The sequence below is a fragment of the Bubalus bubalis genome, chromosome 4 (genome assembly GCF_019923935.1).
Source record: "Bubalus bubalis isolate 160015118507 breed Murrah chromosome 4, NDDB_SH_1, whole genome shotgun sequence".
Lineage (NCBI taxonomy): Eukaryota > Metazoa > Chordata > Mammalia > Artiodactyla > Bovidae > Bubalus > Bubalus bubalis.
The window spans coordinates 72681787-72705820 of NC_059160.1; positions in this window are offsets into that span (position 1 = coordinate 72681787).

Below are 24034 nucleotides of genomic sequence, written 5' to 3' on the forward strand. Positions count from 1 at the left end.
ATATGTATATTATATCAGCTCTATATGTAGTTCAGAATACTATGCCCTTATTTACATTTCAGAAACTGTTTCATTCTTAAAACAATTTCAGTGTTAAAACAGATTCATTCTTTCAGTGTTTGAATAAACTGGATCCATATGATACCAGTGATATTCCATGTATATAGTTTATTTTACTTAAGCAAATACCTCAGTGATTTTTATAAATCAACAGTGCTCAGGCAATAAAATGTTTTCTTTTGAAAGAAAAGAATACATAATTACACAGTGAGACTAAATGATTTGAAAAATACCAGAATCAATCTCCCTGTCTATATTTCAAGGGTATGTTAATGACTCTGAACTAAAACAACCTAAGCCGTTACCCATTTACTTTTCTACCCTCTGCAGAGAGAACAGCTAGACTGGTGCTACCTCCGAGACAGACAGTGTTGGCCCCTGAGCTGATTGTCATCACACTATGAGTGAAGCACAGAAATCAAGAGGAAGCATTTAGGTATTAATACTTCTAGAGTTGGAGAAGGAAATCGCAACCCACTCCAGCACTCTTGCCTGGAGAATCCCATGGACAGAAGAGCCTGGTGGGCTACAGTCTATAGTGTCACAAAGAGTCAGACACGACGGAAGCTACTTAGCATGCACACACACACTCTAGAGTAGTTTCACAGGTAATTTTTTTTGCCTATTAAATCGGACATTAGACATTAGAGGCTTGCATTTTGCTCTCTTTTGGAATATTTTTTAATTCAGTTTTTCTTGTAATTCATTTTTGCTATATTTTACAAAAATATCAGTCATGACTGGCTGGAAATTCTCAAACTGGATCTTTGCCACAGGTAGTTGGAAAAGCATTGGTTTAAACTACAGAGTGATCTGCATAGTCAGGTAACTGCCTTATGAGTTAAATGTACAGTTTTCATATAGTATATGCATATATATATGTTTAAATGTGTATATACACAGGTTTTATCTATATGACAGAACAATCAACTCAGCAAAAACAAAGCTCAAAACTCTGTGAACTCATTTCCTCAGTCTTTCCAGATGTGCCACAGCTGAGTACATTGTTCAGAAATAGGACGGTTTGACTAGATGATGAAAACAACTAGATTTGTGATGCTTGATTCTTTTTCTTTCTTCTTTCCTCCCTCCTTCCCTCCCTTCTTTCTTTTCTATGTAGGGTCAGTATCATCATGGTCTCTCTCTTTAAAGAGTGAAATTAAGAGCCTGTGTTCCTATACGTCAATAAAGTATGTCAATAACGTATGTCAATAACATTCACTGAGGCGGAAGAAGGAGGAAAAGACTGACTGTAGGGACATACGAAGAAACAGAACTACATGTGGGAAACACGGGTACGTTAGGATCTAGAGAAAAGCATATACAACAAACAAAAGAAGCATTCCTCCATGAATCCACTGGAGACTTTTCTTTTCTGAATTAAGTCACTTTTTACTAATATGTTTTAATGGTCTAGAAGAGAGATTTTCAATCTGAATTTTTGAAGAACTCTTCTTGGGCGTTCACCCATGAAAATCCAAAGAAAACTCTTTTAAGTCATTAAGAGACATTCCTTCAGACTCTCTTGGGAAGAGAATTGGGGAAGCCATTCCCTCTGCAGCTCTCTCACCCCCTCTCTGCACCCTAGCTGAACTGCTGCAGACCACAGAACTTTTATTGGACCCGTGTCATTTCTCCTAGTTGCTGAGATATTGATGGTTAAAAATAGGACACCAAAACAACCACACTTCCTCCCATCACACTGCCCCTTTCTATGTACTCAAGACAATGCAGATTTGTTCTGCCTCACCTGTGTCTAATGTTAGACACATGCCCAAGAATCTCCGGCAACTTTTGTGTTTCATTTCACAGTCAAGGAAATGTACTGGCCAGGCTCATGAGAGAACACAGAGAAATGAATCCAGATCCCTTAAGCTTTGCAATTCATTTTTCTTCTTTGTCTGTTCTGAAAACTGAATTCCCTGGGTTGGAGTTTTATACTACAGTTTTGTCTTCTGCCCTTTTCTCTACTTTCCCCCGCCACCGCCAACATGGGGTCTTTGGCTCCAAATCAAAACAGCTTTCAAGTGGCCAGGACCAAGTTCCAAAGCTCCTATGTTTCCTAGAGATTTTCCTTCTTTCCCAGATTTTCCTCAGCCCCAGTCTTTGTAGGAGGGCATAACTCCAGGTGGGGCTCTGACTGTAAGTATTGTGCCTGGGCCCCCACCCTGACTGCAGAAGTTTATTTGAAGTATGTTCTCTTTGCCTGCTTCTTAACTTGAAGCCTGATAGTCTTACAATGTCATTTTTTTTCCCTCTACTGTAATTCAAGAGACAGCTGTCTTTGGAATAAATTCCAAATAGTTGGTCTGGAAATGAACTTCGCCGTGGGTCCCTCCTCCATTCTGGCTGACATTTCCCCATTAATTTCTTTTTCTCTTTCATCCATTCATTGGCTGATGAGTCTATAAATACACCTCATCTGCTTTTACTTTGCTTTTTTAGAATAAACTGATACCAAACACACTGTCTTAATTACATCCACAGGCAAAAGCATAACAAGTTTAAATGTTGTCACAGTATAGTTTAAAAACTTGACATTGTTAATTATGCCAGCTGTGATATAACTGGCAAATGAAAATTCTCATTGGAATGTGTAAATGAGTAATTCATCTGAAAAGGCATTTGTAACATTCATAAATGAAAATACCCAGAAACCTACTAAGCAAAAGAAGAGAACTGAACAGGAAACTGGTAAATGGATGGGTAAGGAAGCAGAAAAACATGGCCCCCATGTCTCTGGGTCACCACACTTCTGAAATTAGGCAAATCAGTCCTCCCAAATTCAAGTCAGACCTGAGAAAACATGGTCTCTGTTCCTTTAAGTGTCCACATTATAAGGTGGCTCCTCATTCCTGAGTATCTGAATTCTAGCAGCACATCAGGAAGGCAGGCCCAGGACAGATCTGATTCATCCCTAGGAGACAGTACGTTTTGAGATGCAGACAAAATTAAAAAAAAAAAAAAAAAGATAAGATGAAAATCTTGGGAAGGTATTCCCAAAGGATCTGCCCTTTACCCAAGCCAGTGTCCCAAGACATCTCCTTTGTGTAGTTATATTTCTTTCCTTTTTTGTTTGTTCAATTGCCTTCTATAAATTCACCTATGAAATTAGTATCTCTTTTTCTCTTCACCAGATGCAGAAAGGGGAGAAGGTCTCACCACCAGTCCAGAAGGAAAACTACTAATCTTTGATCTGGTTAAATAATTGTGGCTTATTGTATGAATTAACTAATTTTCACTCAAGTCAAATACCTTTCAAATTATTGAACTCATCAGAATTTACTTCTTTTTAAAGTGTTCTGATATAAATAATGATCATAATAGCAAGAATCACTCATGTGTTGTTGATAGAAAATACCGGTTATGCTGGTATGGCTGATAATTTTCAATTAACAGTAGCTCACTGCAAGAAATCTTTGTTTTCCTGATGTATTCTCACATAAAATACATTCTTATTTTTGATAAAGAGTTTTGAAGAAATAAACATCCATTTTTGAATGGGAAATTTAAGTCCACGGAAAATTTCTCAGATATGAAATTATTATAATGCACCATTTTTCACACACAAAAATACACAAGAAAATGGCAGTTAATATCCTTTCAGTCACATGTGAAAACTAGGAGACATATCATAAAAGTTTTAAGTGAACCTAAAGAAGAAAAGACCTACAGATGGCCGAATGGCCTTGACATTGATGCAGAAGTACAGGAAGAGTGATCATCAGATGTTACACTCTCCCCGAGGACAATTCAAAATGAATATGAGGAAACTGTAGAAAAATCAAGTTGGGAAAAATCAACCTATGAGATATTTCAGAGTAGCTGGAACCCATTCATCACAATCTCTAAAAAAGATTGTGAGAGAATCTATTTTCTTTGAAATGAATATGTCCCTTCCTTAGGAGGAGGGGTGCAGTGGAAAAAGATATCTGAACTGGTAGTTCTCAAACTTCATTCATTGCATCAGAATTACCTAGAAGTATTTGTAAAAACACAGGTTGTCAGCCCCACCCCAACTTTATGAGTCAGTAGGTCTGAAGCGAAATCCAGTATTTCTGCCAATTTCCAAGGTGATGCCAGTGATGCTGGTCTGGGTTCCTTACTGTGAGAAACACAGTCAGTGCTAACTTGGTGCCATATGCTGTCACTTAACTCTCTCCCAAACTCTTGGAACTACTCCAAAGTAGATGTAACTCTGAGAGGTAGACATACAGATATTCCACAATGTTCATAGATTCAGCTCTCGTATGTCATGCACAAATGGTTATAAACTACCAAATATATACCCAAACCACCCTCTTGTACATCAGTTGATAAACAAACTTTTTGAGAGACACCCTGCTTGCTATAATTCAGTTTGGTTTAGCAATGCTGCCAGGCAGAGACACTGTGATGGGTTCACCAAACCATTCTGCTTCTCTCCTGGGCAAAGCGGGAAATGACATCTCTCATTCCTGTTGCATCTAGATAGGATCTCATGACAATTTATGGCCAATGGGATATGAGCAGATGTGATGTACATACTTACAGCCCTTAAAAGGACCCTTGAGATGCTCCTTATTCTTACTTTTTGCTTATCAATTGGCTGAATAGAACAGATTCAGCAGAGGCCTCCCAAGGAGGCCCTAATGGGTAACAGAGCCACCTAGCGAAGATGCCAGGACCTTTGAGTCCCATCTTGGAGAAGAACTGCTCAAGCAAGATCAACCCCATTCGATTCTATGTAAGTAAAAAAAAAAAGAAAAAAGAACCAAGCCACGAGATTTGGAAGTTCTTCGTAGCAATAGTTAACAGTAACCAACTATCCCAACAAGTAACTTCTGTGGATGGAGCAATCCATAATTCAATGTTTGTGCAGTTATTTGAATGGTTTTTTTTCCAATTTATCATTATTTTCGATTAAAATGGTGAAAAAATAGAAAAATAAATACAATACTAGTATAGATACTAGATACTAGTAAGTAATAGGAATATCACAAACTTAATACAATACAGAAAAGGATGAAAAATTACTCAGCATGTTAAAAAGGATCACTTTCCGACCTCAGCCAGATTCTCACTTAAACAGATGAAAAACTTGTGCAGTTGCAAAGTAAAACAGAATCAAAGAATCTAGGTGAGATGTGATGTGAGAATTTAAATCATTAAAATATTGTGTGTAAGAAGTAAAACTTATATGGAAACAGGATCCCTCATCTATTAAATCCCTTGTTTCACTATCTTACCATCAACTTGCATTCGTGTTTTGAGGATCAAAAGTACAAAAGCACCTATTTCCTCATTTTTTAATATGAGAAAATTAAAAATCAGAGAGCTTGAAAAATTCCTTCAAAGTCGTGTTAATAAGTAATAGAACTAAAAAACATTCCAATATTTGGATCAGCCTACAGCCTAGCTTTTTTCATTATACCTTGCTGCCTCTCATCTCTGTAAAAAATTGGATGTCTGCCTATCTTTGAAGAAAATACATAAAATGACCTTACAGTGCCTCCTTTGAGCATTTTGATTCTATGATAAAGATATTCCCATAACTTCCTAATCTTGCTAATGTAAGAACTCTGAAAATGTCCCTCTGCTACTCAGGTGGATAAGTGCCCAGAGATATGGCTCTGGTTGGCTATGCCAGACTGTCTCTATAAAACAACATTATTTCTATGAAGTGTTTATGCTCATTTGAAGTGGAAAACAAAGTTATGACAACATCAATGGGTACCCTACAGTTTCATGCTCTACAGTGCTGGCAGAAAATTTGGCTTCTGTCCCAGTATTCTGCCTCAACCACATCTCAGGAGGAAAGAATTCCTCCCATCACTCCTCAGCAGCCCCTTCTGCTTAACTCAGACCCCTACAGATGGCTGGTCAGGAAGACAAAAGGCTTACAAAGACAGAACTGGCAAACAAAAAGCTTGGAGACACCTTAGCTCTTGAAAAGAAGAAAATTAATTATTTATTATGAACATCATAATGGTGCTTTAAAGAATGTCATAAAAAGCGTCGTTTGTCACCAGTGCCATATCAAAGCAAATGTGAATGAAATACCTTAGCTGAAAAAAACCATTTTTATTGACCATTCAACAACTTTGATTCATATAATATTTTGAGAGCCCACTTTTGCAATAAATCAGTTCCCCAGTGTCTTGGACACAATAAAACGTGTACGTACCGGTTAGACTTTTGCTTGTGAGTGGTACTGATGCAAAAATAAGCTTTAATAAAGTTACTAGCATCCATGTACCTTTGTATCCATAACTGCTTCCATACCTCTAGCTCTGCCAAGATTCTTGCTTCAGAGATATTTCCTATAGGGTTCCCCTGCCCTCCCATGCACAGCACTTCCCTATGACCTGCACAGGGGCGAAAACAGGCACTGGGAGAACTTATTCATTAGGTGGCCCTCCAGAGTCACTCAGAAGTTGGGGCCATATATTGTTCAGGGAATTAATGCCACAGGTAAGCCCAGTGCCCCCCTCCGACTTCTCACAAGCCTCCTGGCCCACCTTGTTCACATCTTTGAGATGAGTCCAAGAGTGGAAAATGAAGCATGATGGTGGATGGGAATAAGGGAGAGTTCTTGGAGTGAGAATTTATATCAACACAATGGAAATCAACAAGCAAAAATCTTGCTGCTCAAATAACTCCTGATGGGCAAGTTGGATGCCCCAAGAAGTGTGCTGGAGCTTTCAGCCACAGAAATCACAGGCACTATCAGGAAGTGTGTACCCAACAGGAAGTGGTGTAAATGTAGACCAGTATTTCCCAAACTTTAACGTGCATCAAGTCACCTGGGATCATGCAGGTTCTGAATAAACCTGCTAAAATGCAGGTTCTGACTCAGCAGGTCTGGAGTGAGACCCAAGATGCTACCTTTCTAACAGACCTGAAGGTGATGATGCTTTGAGGAGGAAGGATACAACAAGTAAGAACACAAAGTCCAATTTCAGAACATATTAGCTATGAAACCTTGGGCTTCAGTCTTCTTATGTGTAAAAGGGAGATTATTGTGAGCATTAAATGACATGATATCATCTACCTGGCATATATGAGGACTCAGTGCATTGACTACCATCAATATTTTATTTTTACTCCTCTGAGTATTGGGAGAACTTCCAAGAAATGATGTTCATTGTCAACTTGTTTTTTTAATGGTGAGACCAAAACGTGCAGGGTTAGATGAAATGTATACGTGTAGGGAGACTGGGTTGGTAGGTGGAGAAGGTGGGCTAAAAAGAAACCCTAGAGAGGAATAAAATGAGATATTTTATTCCTCCATTTTACTTCTGTACCTGCATTCATGCTTAGATAGAAACTAACCCAGTAACAGGGACTGCCCAGGTGGCACTATTGGTAAACAACCTGCCTGCCTATGCAAGAGACATAAGAGACTCGGGTTTGATCCCCGGGTCAGGAAGATCCCCTAGAAGAGGGCACGGCAACCCACTCCATGTCCTGGAAAATTCCATGGACAGAGGAGCCTAGCAGGCTACAGTCCACAGGGTTGCAAAGAGTTGGTTGGACATGACTGAAGTGACTGAGCATGATTTGCCAGTAGCAAATGCATCTCTATGAAATTACTTTAGGAGATGTATTCTTGGAGAAGATGAGGGAGAAGCTTTGTGGTTTGTGTTTTTTATCCTAAAAGTAAAGGCTATGAAGTAAGACTACAGCTACCAAAATGCAAAATTGCTTTAATCTTCATATTTGTATTTCTCACAGAACATTTCCACCATAAGGGTAGCATAGCCTTCTCAATTGAATGAAACAAAGTAAACCAAATTATTTTGATGCACAATCCCCTGGAGGAGGGAACAGCAACCCACTCCAGTATTATTGCCATAAAAATCCCATGGACAGGGGATGCTGGTGGGTTACGGTCCATAACGGTTGCAAAGAGTTGGACATACTGAAGCAACTGAGCACGACATATACCCAGGGTACTATGCCAAAATTTTAGTTAAGTGCTTAACTCCTAAACCTGTCCTCAGTTCTCAGAAAGGCAGATAGTATGAGCTCTGCTGCTAAGTCACTTCAGTCGTGTCCGACTCTGTGCGATCCCATAGACAGTAGCCCACCAGGCTCCCCCGTCCCTGAGATTTTCCAAGCAAGAACACTGGAGTGAGTTGCCATTTCCTTCTCCAATGCATGAAAGTGAAAAGTGAAAGTGAAGTCGCTCAGTCGTGTTTGACCCTCAGCCACCCCATGGACTGCAGCCTTCCAGGCTCCTCTGTCCATGGGAGTTTCCAGGCAAGAGTACTGGAGTGGGGTGCCATTGCCTTCTCCGAGTATGAGCTCATCTGTGGGAAAAAAAATATATCAAAATGACCTCCAATTTAATTAGTATTTGGGAAGTGCTTCTTGTGCCAGACTATGCACTAATCACTTGGGATATAAAAATAAATAAGACATGGTTCTTTCCCATAAACAGTTTTAATCTAGCTGCACATACATATATCAACAAAAGACATATACATATATATATATACATATACACATATATACATATCAACAAAAAATTATAATACATTTTAGTAAGTATTATGAGTATTATGAGAGCACAAGTGAAGGATATATAATATTGTAGTTGTATTCTGGTGGTCCAAGTCCAAATATAGCCCATGAGTATAATATATTGAGGCTTTTCAGCTTTGGTTGAGTGTGATTAGTTGACTACATTAAAATAAAGGAAAGGTTGTACTCAATTTCCTCCCAACAAAAATCAGCCAAGCTGAGTAATAGATGTTCCTTTTAGATGAAACATACATTCTTGAGTTAATCACTACCCCCACTGTTTCCTACAATCAAACACAGGCTTCCCTCACTTACCTAATCAATCTGGCTCATATAGTGTGTTGAGTTTGACATATGAAGGGTTGGTAAAGAAGTATAGGGTTTCTTCCTAGAAGGATAGATAGGTGTTAAAAAGATGAAAATGAGGGGGGAAAATACCTTTTAAAAAATATTTACCCACGTATTTATCATTTGGATTGCTCTTTACGTTTCTCTGCAGATCCAAATTCCCATCTGGTATCATTTTCTTCTGCTCAAAGAAAAAGGGCATGTTTTAACATTTCTTATAGTGAAAGTCTCTTACCTTTTATTGACCTGAAAAGGTTTTTATTTTGCCTTCATTTAAAAAAAGTCTTTGCTGGGTATAGAATTCTAGGTTGGCCGTTTATTCTTCCAGCACTTAAAAAAATAACAGTCCATTGCCTTTAGGCCTGCATGGTTTATGATGAGAAGTCTGCTATGGTTATTATTTTTATTCCTCTCTACATAACATGTCTTTTTTCCAGCTAGTTGCTATTTAGATTTTCTCTTTAGCATTGGTTTCAGAAATTTAATTATGATGTGCTTGAGTGTGGCTTTCTTTATGCTCCTTCTGTTTGGAGTTTGTTGAGGCTCTTGAATCTGTGGGTTTATATTTTTCATAAAATTTGGATAATTTTCAGCCATCACTTCTTTTTTAAACCTTTTTATTTTATATTGGAATTGTTGTTCAGTCACCAAATCGTGTCTGACTCTTTGCTACCCCATGAACTGCAGCACACCAGGCTCTTCTGTCCTCCCCTCTCTCTCAGTGTTTTCTCAGATTCCTGTCCATTGAGTCCGTGAAGTGATCTAACCATCTCATCTTCTAGTTGATTAACAATGTTGTCTTAGTTTCAGATGTGCAGCAAAGTGATTCAGTTATACATGTACATGTATCCATTCTTTATCAAATTCAGCCATTATTTCTTCATATAGTGTTTCCATTACCCCAACTGCCTCCAAGTAGTAAGCTGTGGCAATTGTCGGGTTCACCTTAGTTTTCTCCTTTGTAAAACAAGACCTTTTAAACCAGTTCTTAACCATTTTTAAGGCAAAGTTTTCATAACTGAGTTTAGTGGAGGTGGAGGACAGTTCAGGCCGAACTCTTTAAAGAATATAGACTATTAACAAATTGTGTTTATTGATCACTTACCACATGCCAAGATTTATGCTCAGAGTTTTAAATACATTATCTTTAATCCTTGCAACAATTCCATCCCACAGATGAGAAAAAAGAAAAAAAAAATGAGGTTAATAGCTTGTCAAATGTTATATACCTAAAACTGGCGGAGAGAATCTGAACCCAAGTTTGGATATCTACATTTTGCTGGACCAAAGGTCTTTGAAGTTTTGCCTTTAAAGCTCCTTGGGTGATTCTAATGTGCATCCAGGGCCAAGAGCCATCTATTAGCAAAGTTAAAAGCAGGTTTGAGATATCTACCTTAATAACAAGTAGCACCTTCCATTATGTTTCCCCTCCTCTCTTACACCAATTCAGACCCACTGTGATTTTACTTATACTACACCCAACCCTGTAAGGGGATAGGAGGTAGGCAGAAGAGTAAAGCTTTAATTTTTTGGAAGAGGATGCATTCAAGTGGCAACATCTTCATGGATCCTCATAGTCCAGTAAATGGTCAATTGTAGTATATAGTCTTCTTGGTGTTTTTTGAAACAACACAGATTGACTGAAAATATATTATTTATTAATGTTGGAGTAAATTGACTTCATATTTTATGCAATTTAATTTTGGAGCATACTGATGGCATAAGGCAAGATTTTTACTATAGTCATAGCAAACAACTGAAACCTTCTTAGGAAGGAACCTAAGAAACCTTCTTAGGTTCTAGGAACCATGCTAAGCACTTCAGTTGCATTTCCTTGGTTAATTCTCACAATAATCTCATGAGGTAGGTACAGTGATGATTCCCACTTTACAGGAAACTGAGGCTCCTGGTTAAACAGTGGATTACTCAGAAATAAGGCCAAGCACTCTGGCTCCAGAGGGACATATCTCAGACCTGCCTCAGGCTACTTCTTTCCTCACAATGGTGACCAGTGGGAGATGTTCCTTACTTCTTTTTCAGCTGTAAATAGTGATATTAGGACAATCAAAAGTGTTAAAAAAAAAAATACTTTCCTACTGTCCTTTTAAAATGGGGACTAGAACAGAAAAGGAAACTCCTGATACCCTGGGCCCAGACTCTTACATTCTTCCGTCTATTGTAGGTAAAACCTCATTTTTGGCACATGGGTCACTGCTCAAAAGCAATGTGTGCCTTTATCTTTTTGATCTGTGTGTGGTCTTGGTAGTGTACGTGTGTTATGGGCCGTGCCACAAATCTGGCTCTCCCTTCATTGGCAAGGATTTTACTACACAGACCACGTTAACAAAGAAAACTTGAAACAAAGAGGAACTTTCACTAGCAGCATTGTGTTCACAACTAAATGGGCGACATGATGTATCACCCATTGACAAGAAAACTATTATAAAACATTTTCTTTCAGTATGGGAATCACCAGCATCTACCTCAGAGATGAGAGCTTAAAAGATCTAGGGAGGCAGGAAGCTGATAAGCACAAGTGTGTGTCCAAATGAAGTTCTTTAATATGAAGCAAAATGTTTTCTGTAAAGCAGTTTTATCTGAGACACTCATGATTATCCAGCAGGGCACAGGCTTCTGTGAACTTCCCCAAAGGACAAATAGGCATTTTCCCACCAGCATGTGAAATGACTTTCCATACTTGTAGAAGAAAAAAATAGGGGAAGGTGCTGCTTTCCTACCAATCATAGCTTTCCCCGCCCCCCCGCCCCCAGCATGATTGGCAGTGAAAACATTAAGCATAAGAAAAATGAATAGATGACACTCTTATTTAATTTAGGTATAGTTCAACTTCCCTCTGGAGAAGGCAATGGCAACCCACTCCAGTACTTTTGTTTGGAAAATCCCATGGACGGAGGAGCCTGGTAGGCTGCAGTCCATGGGGTCGCTGAGGGTCGGACACGACTGAGCGACTTCACTTTCATTTTTCACTTTCATGCACTGGAGAAGGAAATGGCAACCCACTCCAGTGTTCTTGCCTGGAGAATCCCAGGGACAGCGGAGCCTGGTGGGCTGCCGTCTATGGGGTCGCACAGAGTCGGACACGACTGAAGTGACTTAGCAGCAGCAGCAGCAGCAGCAGCAACTTCCCTCAAACAAACAGAACTCTTTGATCAAGCTTATTTCAAAATAGGAAAATCCACGTATTGTTCAACATGTACCCCAGCTCCATCTGGAGGAGCTAACAAAACCAGAAGAAAGGGAACCCAGATCCAGCATAAGACCAAATCAGATATTAACCAACAATAGTAGATGATCAGCCTAATATTTCTCTCATTTTTTTATTTAAGGAGGCTTCAACCCAGTGTAAAGATTTTTTAGTCTCTCAAACCCCGAAAGTAGTTCCTGCTCTGTCCCTGAGCATATTCAGTGTCAGGATTATAGAAGGGGTTTCCCCATTGGGCAGGAGAGTGGACTCAGTGATGCCAGATATTGAACAGCATATGTTGAATTTGCTGATAGTAAGACCCATCCAAGGACAGAGGGAAGCCTGGAGAGAGAGCTGCTGAAATACCCTGACACAGTCTCCCTGTGGCCACTGGAGATAGGCTAGTTCCTTCTGAAGTACAAATATCCTGCAGCCCCAGGGTACATGCCAGTGAACATGTGCTACATGGAAGAGCTGGCGGGGATGGGGTTTAAATACCCCCCGAGACTGTACTGCAGCTTCTTTTATTGCTCTCTGTGGTCTGCTGGCAAAGGCCAAGTTCCTGGACTCCACTGATGCAACAACCCCTCCAGTAACACAAACCTTTAAGTCCTGGCTTCCCACTCAACAACTGGGAGGTCTTTTCTGGGTCTCTATTCTATGGAGTCTGAGGCAAAGCAGTGTCTGCCTCCAGGAGAACACTGTGATGCTGCAGGCCCCAGAGAAGATGTCTCCACAGATGCTAGGCAGGACCCTACCTGCCTGCACCATTTTAACATCAGGGATATCCATGGCACTGTTTCCCACTGCCTACAGGAGATCAGGGCTTCCCTGCTGGCTCAGTGGTAAAGAATCTGTCTGCTAATGCAGGAGATGTGGGTTTGATCCCTGATGTGGGAAGATCCCCTGGAGAAGGAAATGGCAACCCACTCCAGTATTCTTTCCTGGAGAATTCCATGGACAGAGGAGCCTGGTGGGCTACAGTCCATGGGGTCGCAAAGAGTCGGATCCAACTTTGCAAATGAGCATGAGCATAACTGGAGATCTGAGGAGACTGCTATCAGGATCAAATCAATTCAGCTTTCCCAGTTTAAAATTTGCCAACCCCTTAATACAGTCATGCAAATATTTTCTTTTGGCCCTAAGTTTTTATAAACTCAAAATCATTACTAAAAGTAAAAGCCTAATAAGTACTCTAGTCCTCTAAACTGGAAGCTTGAGTTTTACAATTCACTCTATTATGAATGCAGGCTCTCCAAATCCTACCTGATCTCTAACTCTGATCTGCAGAGAGCCTGGGACTTTGCTGCCACCAGAGCACGGCTGGCAGCTGCAAGCACAAGAGGACACAATTTATTCTCCTTTCCCTGTGCAGACAACATGCAGGACTGCAAGAAAAAGCAGTATGTGTCCAAGCCGATGATGAGAGCTTTCCTGTGCGTTTCATCAAAACCGAAGCCAAGTCCAAAGGGTTATGTCAAGGAAATCACTTTAGACAGTGCCCTTTCAACATCTAAACGCCTGCGCCTTTAAAACACTGAATAGAATTGATGATTTTTGCCCCCCGAAGCTATTTGTTCTAAGTTCATAAGGAACACCAGAAAAACTGTCTCTTTCCTCTTGTTTGTAAGAGGCGTTGGATGCAAAGGAAAGGCAAGAATCAGTAGGGGGATCGCACTGCTAGCAGACCAAATTGAGACAGCACAAAACTAAATATGTTATGCTACTCTTTATTTCTGGCTGTCAGTGGTAGCAATTGGAAATAATAAAAATAAAATAAATACAATTGGTGGTGGTGAGAGTGGCTGGGGGCGGAGTGTGGAAGGAATTCTCTTTCGGATACTTTTTGATTGCTGAACAGAAACTGCTCAGAACACTGCTTCTGCCTGTCCTGGCCACCTCCTCTCTTATACAGGCAGGAGAGCGAGATGGTTAAGGGAAAAGTCACTTCAGGCTTCAGAGAGATCTGAGTTCTAGGCTCGGCTCTGCTATCAGAGCTATTCATAGTTGTGCTTAAAACCTTGGACAGTAATAAAAATGTTAATACAAAACATTTCGGGAGGCTTACCCGGTGGCTCAGTGGTAAAGAGTACACCTGTCAATGGAGGAGACACAAGTTCGATCCCTGGTCCAGGAAGATCCTACATGCAGCGGAGCAACTGGGCCCATGTGCCATGAGTACTGAGCCTATGCTCTAGATCCCAGGAACCGCAACTACTGAGCCCTTGCACTGCAACTACTGAAGCCTGAGCAACCTAGAGCCTGTGCTGCAAACAAGAGAAGCCACCGAAATGAGAAGCTCTCGCACCGCGAAAGAGTAGCCCCTGCTCTCCGCAACTAGAGAAAAGCCTGCACAACAATGAAGACCCAGCACAGGCAAATATAAAACATAAAATTCTTAAAAAAAAAAACAACAAAAAAAAAACAAACCTTTAGGGAATTCCCTGGTGGTCCAGTGGTTAGGACTCCACATTCCCACTTCAGGGGTCACAGGTTTGATCGCTAGTCGGGGACTTAAGATCCCATGTGCTGCACAGTGCTGCCCAAAAATAAATAAAATAAGATTTAAAAATAAATTTAAAATGTAGACCATAAACTTCTACATGGATGGTGTAGTTAAATGAGATATTGTAAATACTAATTTACGTAAGGAATCACCGCGGGCTTCCCTGGTGGCTCAGAAGGTAAAGAATCCGCCTGCAGTGTAGGGGACCTGGGTTTGATCCCTGGGTTGGGAAGATGCCCTGAAGGAAAGCATGGCAACCCACTCCAGTATTCTTGCCTGGAGAATCCCCATGGACAGAGGAGCCTGGCGGGCTACAGTCCATGGGGTCGCAAAGATCTGGACGTGACTGAGTGACTGAGCACATAGCACAACCACAGGCCTATGTTATAATAAGCAATCAAAAATGCCAGTTTTTGTTTTTTGCTTTTCTTTTCTTTTTTTAGCCCAGAGCCAAGAAGGTGGGACCAACAGAGAGGACTTCAAGACATCATGTGAGTTTCTAGAAAAGAAACTCTCCATCCAGGGAGTCCTGTGTCTATACACTATTGTGCTACATTAACCAGTACTCACAGGCATAATAATGAGGTCATTGGGTACAAGAACATGTGGGGTATTACATAAAACCCATCCTTCTACAAAACCTGCTTGCTTCCAAACCTGTTCATTCTCTCCCGAGCAGGTTTAAGATTACTAGCAATATATCCCTTGCAAACCCTTTTAGTCAACAGGTTCTGCTGCTGTGTCTTTAGGGTTTCGTCTCTGCAAGAGTACAAGACTCTTTTATTTCAGCTACAAGGGTGTTTGGGTAGCAGCCAGAGTCTGTAATATTTGGGGTCTTTAAGCCTTTATGCATCTGTTGTTTGGACATCACAACTGACTGCATTGACTTGGTTGAAATTACAACTCAATTTACACCCTATATTTTCCCTTTACTTATTCCACATCATACTAGTCTCAAGATTTAACAGTATTTTCTTGCCTTTCTGGCCTTCTCTCAAGACTTTATTTAATTTCTACAAGCCATATAATGGGGTCCTCGGCAGCCAAAAATAAGTCTTCAGTTGGACACTGTAACCAGGTTCTTTTCCTTGGCAAGAAGCTCTAGCAGCCTCCTCTTCTGTCCTGCAGGTAAAGAGAGACAGCTCCATTTTTAGAGTGAGGCAAAGGTGAGCTCAACAGGTGAAAGAAAGTCTACTTTCATCAAAGTGGGAAGGGCAGTCCCTGCAAGAGAAAACTCTATTCCTGTAGGAACTTGATTCCTTAGGAAGCAATTAAGGCCAAGGTAATTGGCATCGAGTGTAGTTCCTGATGCTCACTTGTCACTTGATTTAAGGCAAGCCTGTTTGGGACTCAGTTTTCACATCTGTAAAATAATATTCTCTGGCATCCTTACCACAGAGCTTAAAGCAGTTTACCATATGTTACGTCTTTACTTCTCCTGTAGTCAGGCACAGAAACTCTGCTTCAGGACCTGAGAGGAAACAGAGGAGCAAAAACCTGTGGGGATCTGCCCACATGGCAATGGAGCTGGGACAGGAATTCACATTGTTTGTCTTAATGCTTAAGTGCTATTGTTTCTAGAAATGACTTTGCCACAAAATGGAATTCTTAACATAGAAATAAATCACCCTGCTTGAAAGTCACTTGAATTGAGGATTTAAATAAACTTAGGGGATTTGAAAACTCAATCTAATAGAAAACACTAATGCTCGGCCAGGAAAAAAAAAAAAAGTCCAACAGAGTTTCACACTGTAGAAATATTTCAATACTTGGGTCTACCACCTTGAAACACTGACTACTTAATCCTCACAGTTGCCTTGTGAAATACATTATTAGTCATTATTAGTTCCATTTTACAGCTGGAGGAACTAAGGAAGAGTGTTCAAATGGCTTCTCTGGGGCCTCAGAGGAAGTCAGTCCTGTCCAGGAGATATTCTTGTATTCGCTCTTTCTCTCTCTTTCTCGTCCTCACGCAAATAGAGAAAACAGGCTGTCTGGAGAAGTCCTCACAGCTCAAATTGTTCCTTCAAACTAGAGGCACATTCACATCACACCAGCTTTTGGGTTACAGTAGCAGCTATAGGATTTCACAAACAGAAAAGAGAAATAAACATAAGCTCCATATTGGGAAAGCATCCCTGAAGCTGTTCCTTTAATTGGAGTCACTGGGCTGCCAAATACAGAAAGGAATTTGGGGGTATCCTCAGTCATTCGCAAACTAAGACACTTAGTCTCTTATTCATGAATTAACTATGTATTTGTTAATTCAATTAAAAGCAGATACCTTCTTATGTGTTTCTTAACCCAAAATATTGCCAGACTTCCCATCAGTTTTTAAGATGTGGGGAATTTATGTGTGGCGGTGAAGAGTGTGTGTGTGTGTGTGTGTGTGTGAGAGAGAGAGCATGTCAAGAAAAGTGTCTACTTGTTGGAAAATAGAAATAAAAATATTCCCTAAGGAATTCAAATTTTAGGTAAGGAAACAAAACACAATAAAGTAGGCTTGGGTAAAACCTGAAGTTTAAATACCCATTATTTTTAATTTTCGGAGAAAGCAATGGCACCCCACTCCAGTACTCTTCCCTGGAAAATTCCATGGACAGAGGAGCCTGGTGGGCTACAGTCCATGGGGTCGCATAGAGTCGGACATGACTGAACGACTTCACTTTTACTTTTCACTTTCATGCATTGGAGAAGGAAATGGCAACCCACTCCAGTGTTCTTGCCTGGAGAATCCCAGGGACGGCGGAGCCTGATGGGCTGCCGTCTATGGGGTCGCACAGATTTGGACACGACTGAAGCGACTTAGCAGCAGCAGCATTTTTAATTTTGCTGAACCCCACATTTCAACTTTTTGAATCCCAAGAAAACTTTTTTTCAAGAAGCGCCTCATAATGACCCTCTATGTCATTCTTTCACATTTGAAAATTAATTTTTTAATCTTCCGATCAGCATTCAGCTTTAGAATTTCCTACAGGGTTATTCATTGTACTTGAGCTCTCCTATAAAGCAATGATATTAAAATGCAAATACAAATGGCTTTGTTTACATTTGTATTCCATTATTTTAAGGTACAATTTAAGGGCTTTCAATGTGCCAGGCACTATGCTGTGCATTGAACATAAAGGAATCCAACACAAGCTAGACTTGAGAGTACAGTGGGACAGAGGTAGGTAAACCGCTGATCACAGCTATAGTGAGGTGGATGTTGGTTGACAACACACAATATACGACCAGCGCCTGGAGATCAGCCGCACCACCACATGGGGCGCGTTGGGGCATGCTGGGGGAAGGGGGGCTTATGGAGGAAGTGATGTGTGAGCAGCAAGTCCTCTAGAGGAGGATGAGGACTTTTCCAGGCAAAAGGAGAAGCATACGCAAAGGCGAAATGGCATGATTTGGGAGTCTCCTGGGGGTCTACTGATCAAGAGAAAACCTCCTGAGAAGGTTGAGAAGTGGGGCAGCGTCTGTAGGGGGCTTTGCACAGTGAGCTGTCAGACACCAGACTGCTGCAGCTAACGACATCTGCTGCCAGCATCTTCTCCTCCCTGCCGAACTTCACAGCTCGCAGTCTCCCAGACACCCCTAACTGCTCTCCTGTCTCCCCTTCTTTTCCTGTCAAATAATGTAGTGTCTGCTTCTAAATTCTCAGGCATGTGATGGAAGACCTGAGCAACACCAGTGGGAAGACCAGATAAACAGCAGTAAGTTGGTTCCCCATTTTTGTCAGTCTCACAGCAAAGAGCTTCCTCACACAACCATTTATAGTTTAAATCCCAAAGCCTAGTTGCTTAATGGGTATAAGCCATATTTTCAGTAACTCTTCCTCTGTTGTCTACCATTTGGCTATTCTCACTGTTTGCTCACATTTATGCCCACAATGGGTTGTGTGTGATTCCACTCTTTCAGCTACTGTTACTTCTTTTTTTCTCCATTAGTGAATTTATAAGATCCCAACAGCATAGCTTCAAAATGTATTATGTAAAAACCAATAAAACTACAGGGAGAAACTGACAAACGTCCAATCATAGTAGAAAACACTAATACATTCTTTTAGGACTAATAACTAATGGGTTAATAAGACTAAAAACGTTATGACAAGTAACAAATCTAACATAAAACTCTAACCTTCATACAAAGAATGTTCAGTATTTTGACCCGAAAGAATGCCTCAACAAATACTTTTTTTTAATAAAGTCATTTACTTTTAAATATATATGTATTTACTTACTTATACTGGCCATGCTGGGTCTCAGTTGTGGCACACAGGGTCTTTAGCTGCGGCTTGTAAACTCTTAGCTGTGGCATGTGGGATCTAGTTCCCTGACCATGAACTGAACCCGGACCCGCTGCATTGGGAGTGCAGAGTCCACCACTGGACCGCCAGGAACTCCCTCAACAAATTCTGAGACAATCATATTATACAAATAATTTTCATGGACCACAATGCAATAAAATAAGAAGTCAATCCAAAAAAAAACTGGCCAAACCTTCCATTTTGTCTCCTCATAGTACTGAAGATTTACTTTATAAATACTTATATAACACTACATGCCATCAGCTTCTGTTACTTCTTAGGGTGATAAAGTTCCAATGGAGCACTGCAATAAAATTAGAAAATAATCTATGGACTTTCTGCTTTGGGTTTGATTTATTTCACAGAAAATAAAGACACTTGTTTTATTTTTATGAAAAAACAATATAACCATCAAAATGCTCTTTTTGGTGAACAATACTTTTAGCTAGTCTCCAAAATTGTTGGACAACTATAATCCTGCTGAATTTCTTGAGCACTAGGGCAAGTCCCTATAGCAAGCATAGGGTTTAGAATTTATTAGCAAGGGAGAGCACTGTCTAAAGATAATTATGTTGTGACTAAAGACTTATCTTAGGCTAAAATCTTTAAACAAATAAGAGTCATAAGTATCTTTGTTTGAAGTTTTGTGGTGAAATAATCATTGGAAACTTATGTAGCTATGCCTTGATTGATACCTGTCTTAAAAATATTTTTAAAAGGCTAGGCATTTGCTAGATAATGCAAAGTACATCTTAAAAATTCCATATTGGCTAAGGTTATATATATTCACTTACCAAATGTTTGCTGAGTTGTTTCATTTGTACAGACACTGTCAGCTATACACACTTGATAAGTCACTTTTTAAAAAAGTAATGGTTTTAATTATTCAGGCAGAACTTACAGTGACTACCATGGGCAAGGACAAAATCATAATATTATATTACTATGTTCTGAGCGTTCCTGGTAGCTCAGCTGGTAAAGAATCCGCCTGCAATGCAGGAGACCCCAGTTTGATTCCTGGGTCAGAAAGTTCCCCTGGAGAAGGGACAGGCTACCCAGTCCAGTTTTCTTGGGCTTCTCTGGTGGCTCAGACAGTAAAGATCCACCTGCAATGTGGGAGACCTGGGTTCAATGCCTGGGTTGGAAAGATTCCCTGGAGGAAGGGCATGGTAACCCACTCCAGTATTCCTGCCTGGAGAAGCGCAGCACATGTACTGAGCAATTACTAAGTGCCAGGCACTATACTAAGTGTTCAATGGAAATATTGCATTTAATCCTCTTGGTAACCCTTTGGGGTAAGATTATTATCACCCCTTTTATAGGGAGAAATCTGAGGGAGAGATCAAGAAAATTTGTCAACGTTTATTAGAGCTGACAACACACAGAGCCAAGTTTTGAACCCGGGAATGTCTAAATTCAAACACTGGTCTCTTAACCACCATCTCCCCATTGCCTTAGGTAATAAACATGCTAACTGGAGAGCTACTTATAGCAGATACTCATCCTGTTTGGTAATATGGTAACATATCAGCTTACAGTTTGTTTTTACATGTGTTAGAATTCATAATCTAACAACAACATTTGAGGTAGGCGTTATCAATTACTCTTTTTAAGAGCTGAGTACACTGAGGCAATGGCATCCCACTCCAGTACTCTTGCCTGGAAAATCCCATGGATGAAGGAGCCTGGAGGGCTGCAGTCCATGGGGTCGCTAGGAGTCGGACACGACTGAGCGACTTCACTTTCACTTTTCACTTTCATGCATTGGAGAAGGAAATGGCAACCCACTCCAGTGTTCTTGCCTGGAGAATCCCAGGGACGGGGGAGCCTGGTGGGCTGCCGTCTATGGGGTCGCACAGAGTCGGACACGACTGAAGCGACTTAGCAGCAGCAGCAGCAGCACACTGAGGCTCAAATAATTAAGGGATTGCCTAAAGTCATTTAACCACTAAAAGGAAGAATGAAGACTGAAAAGCAGGTCTTCCTTTTGGTTTTAAATCCTATTATGCTCTGCTATAATAGGTAGGGAGAAGGCAATGGCATCCCACTCCAGTACTCTTGCCTGGAAAATCCCATGGATGAAGGAGCCTGGAGGGCTGCAGTCCATGGGGTCTCGAAGAGTCGGACACGATTGAGCGACTTCACTTTCACTTTTCACTTTCATGCATTGGAGAAGGAAATGGCAACCCACTCCAGTGTTCTTGCCTGGAGAATCCCAGGGACGGGGGAGCCTGGTGGGCTGCCGTCTGTGGGCTCGCATGGAGTCGGACACAACTGAAGTGACTTAGCAGCATAATAGATAGAGAAGTGATGGAAATTTTGCTCTACACAAACATATGTGCACATACACTCAACAGATGAGTTATTACTATATCTTTTTGCACTGCTAAAATGGTCACTTGAATTAAAACTCATCAATTTTTATTTTTTTACAAAAACTTAGTAGCAATTGAAACTGTTGTTGTGTGTGTGTCTCTAAGTTGTGTCCGACCCTTTGCGGCTCCGTGGACTGTAGCCCGCCAGACTCCTTTGCCCACGGAATTTTCCAGGCAAGAATACTGGAGTGAGGTGCCGTTTCCTACTCCAGGGGAATCTTCTTGACCCAGGAATCCAAACCCATGTCTCCAATGTCTCCTGCATTGGCAGAAAGATTCTTTACTACCAGTGCCACCTTATATCTCATTGTGCTGCTAAAATGATCAAAACACATCAATTTTTTTTTTTTTACAGAAACTTAGTAAGTTGAAACTTTTAACAAGCCTAAAATAAAGGCCAAAAGGATCAAGTATTTATCAATTCTAATGAAAAGTTAAGCTTTCACTGATTATATGATGCACTTTTCTTAGTTTGTTTATCTAATAATCTTTTGAAAACCAGAGACTTCTTTAAATTATAGATAATGATTTTAAATCTTCTTAATTGCAGGCAAAAAGCAACACCAACAAAAAAAGGAGGAACTCTATCTACCTGTTTTAATCAGAAAGTGTGTGTTGGGGGAGGATTTCTTCTAAAATGAATTGTTAATGAAAACTCCAAACAGATAATGAGCCAGGAGACCTTTAGTTAGTTCTTGAAGTTGAAATTTTTATACTTAAAATGGAGAAGAAAGAGTAAAAATTTAGTCCTCCAAAGGATGCTTAGAGGATAATATCATTCAAAAAGTTGGTGCCAACAACAATTTATACACAGCATGAAGAGCAACAAATTCTGCTTCTGTGGTTTATATCTGGAGAGCAAAACAAGTCAAAAGGAAAAATTCCAAAGAAGGTTCAAATTTATTCTCCAACCTCAGAGCCTAGTTCAGGTTTGCCTGTGTGGTTTTATTGCTTAGTTCACACACACAAATTAGCACTGGAGATCCTAAAACCCAGCTTAAAAAAAAAAAAAGAGAGAAAATCTTTGGCTTCTGGTGTTGATGAAAGAAAACACTCTTCCTCAAAAATGTGATTATTTGGTTCCTCACAGTTCAACATGTGTGAAAAGAGAGAGGGGAGTTTCTTTAAAAGAACTTCCTTCTACCACATCTTAAAGGGTTGCTCTTTCCTCAGTGATGGGCAATCAGGGGCTTCTAAAAGCAAAGAAACATAATGGTATCTTTCAAATTAGTCAGTAGGGAGCCTAGTGTCAAATTATGTATATAACCAAAATACTGTGAGGTTGCTTTCTGTAGTTACCTTTTTATAGGGGAAAAAATAATACAATAATTTACAATTTAAATCATTGGAATTTGAGTGACCTTTACTACAGTAAAATCTCATTGAAAAAAAATCTTGCTACAACATTCCCTCAAGAATAAATTTTTATAGTTACAGCCAGATAAAATATGATTTGCTTGTAAGATGAAAGCTACTACTATGCCCTACCACCTGCATTATATATTACTGTGAGCTTGTATTGAACTTCTATTGAAATAAGTATCAGAATAAGATCCATTGTCTAACCAAAGAAAACATTGACAAATCTAACAGTTTAAAAAAGGATATGAGACATATAAGTTACAAAATGTGTATTTTGCTAAAGTCATATAACACACTGATCAGGGAAGGGTGTGCAAATTGCCTAGAAGTCTAGGAGTTCAGTGTTCTGTGTTCAGCTCTGAGATGGGCAGAGTCTTTCTGTTCTGGCATAAGCATATGGTCACTTGTGAACACACCAAGTGTATCAGTGTTTGAACTTGATCTAATACCTTTCAACACTTCAGAGGCCACTGCCAATCAAGCTAGTTGTTAAAAATACTTATTGACTCTTTTTTCTCAGTCAATTTGGTAAAGATCTTTTGTTGTTGCTGTTTTGGCTAATTTTGCACTTGGGGACACCCATGGTGTTGCCTGAGTTTGAGATAGAAAATTTTAGAACTCATTTGTTTACTCCTTAAAAGAGTTGTTCAGTTCTTACTGTTTTATCTTAGCCTCCTTTTACATTTTGTAGATGAAAATTTTCCTCTTGACTTAACATTGTCAAATGATAGAACTTCTGTTATAATATATATGAGGATTTTGAAGCTGTCTCCTAAATTTTAAAGTATGATTTACATCCCTAAGAATGTACATTCTGGGCATTTTTTAAAAAATTAAAAAGCTCAAAAAAAAAAAAAAAAAAAAAAACACCCCGCAAGATGCACCAATATGCCCACTTGAAGTCTTTTGAATAAATCCACTTTTTAGATGATTAAAATACCAAATCAAGTCCCTCTGGCTGAACCTTGTATGACCACCTACTCTGGGTAGATGTAATGAACCTGAGGTATTGGGGTACAACATCTGGCAAGGACTTGTGAATTACAATTTTCTTTTACAACTGAAAACCATATCCTGGTCAGGTCTCAGTGGGGTTTAATGCTTGTGTCAGAGCACGCAAGGTTTGTTTTGATCTGTTATGGGGTAACACACGTAGCTTTCAGTTCACACTAATAACATCCCCGTGTCTGGTATACACCGATCCAGAGGCTACTAATTAAAGGCTGGAATTAACCAAGCATAGTTTCACTACAAAACATGTGAAACTTATTAAAACTTAAAAGTGACTGCTGATTCTCAATACAGGCAGAACTAAAGAATGTGGGGGTCTTGTGAGGTTACTTCAGCAAAAATTTTAAAGCACATTCAAGATG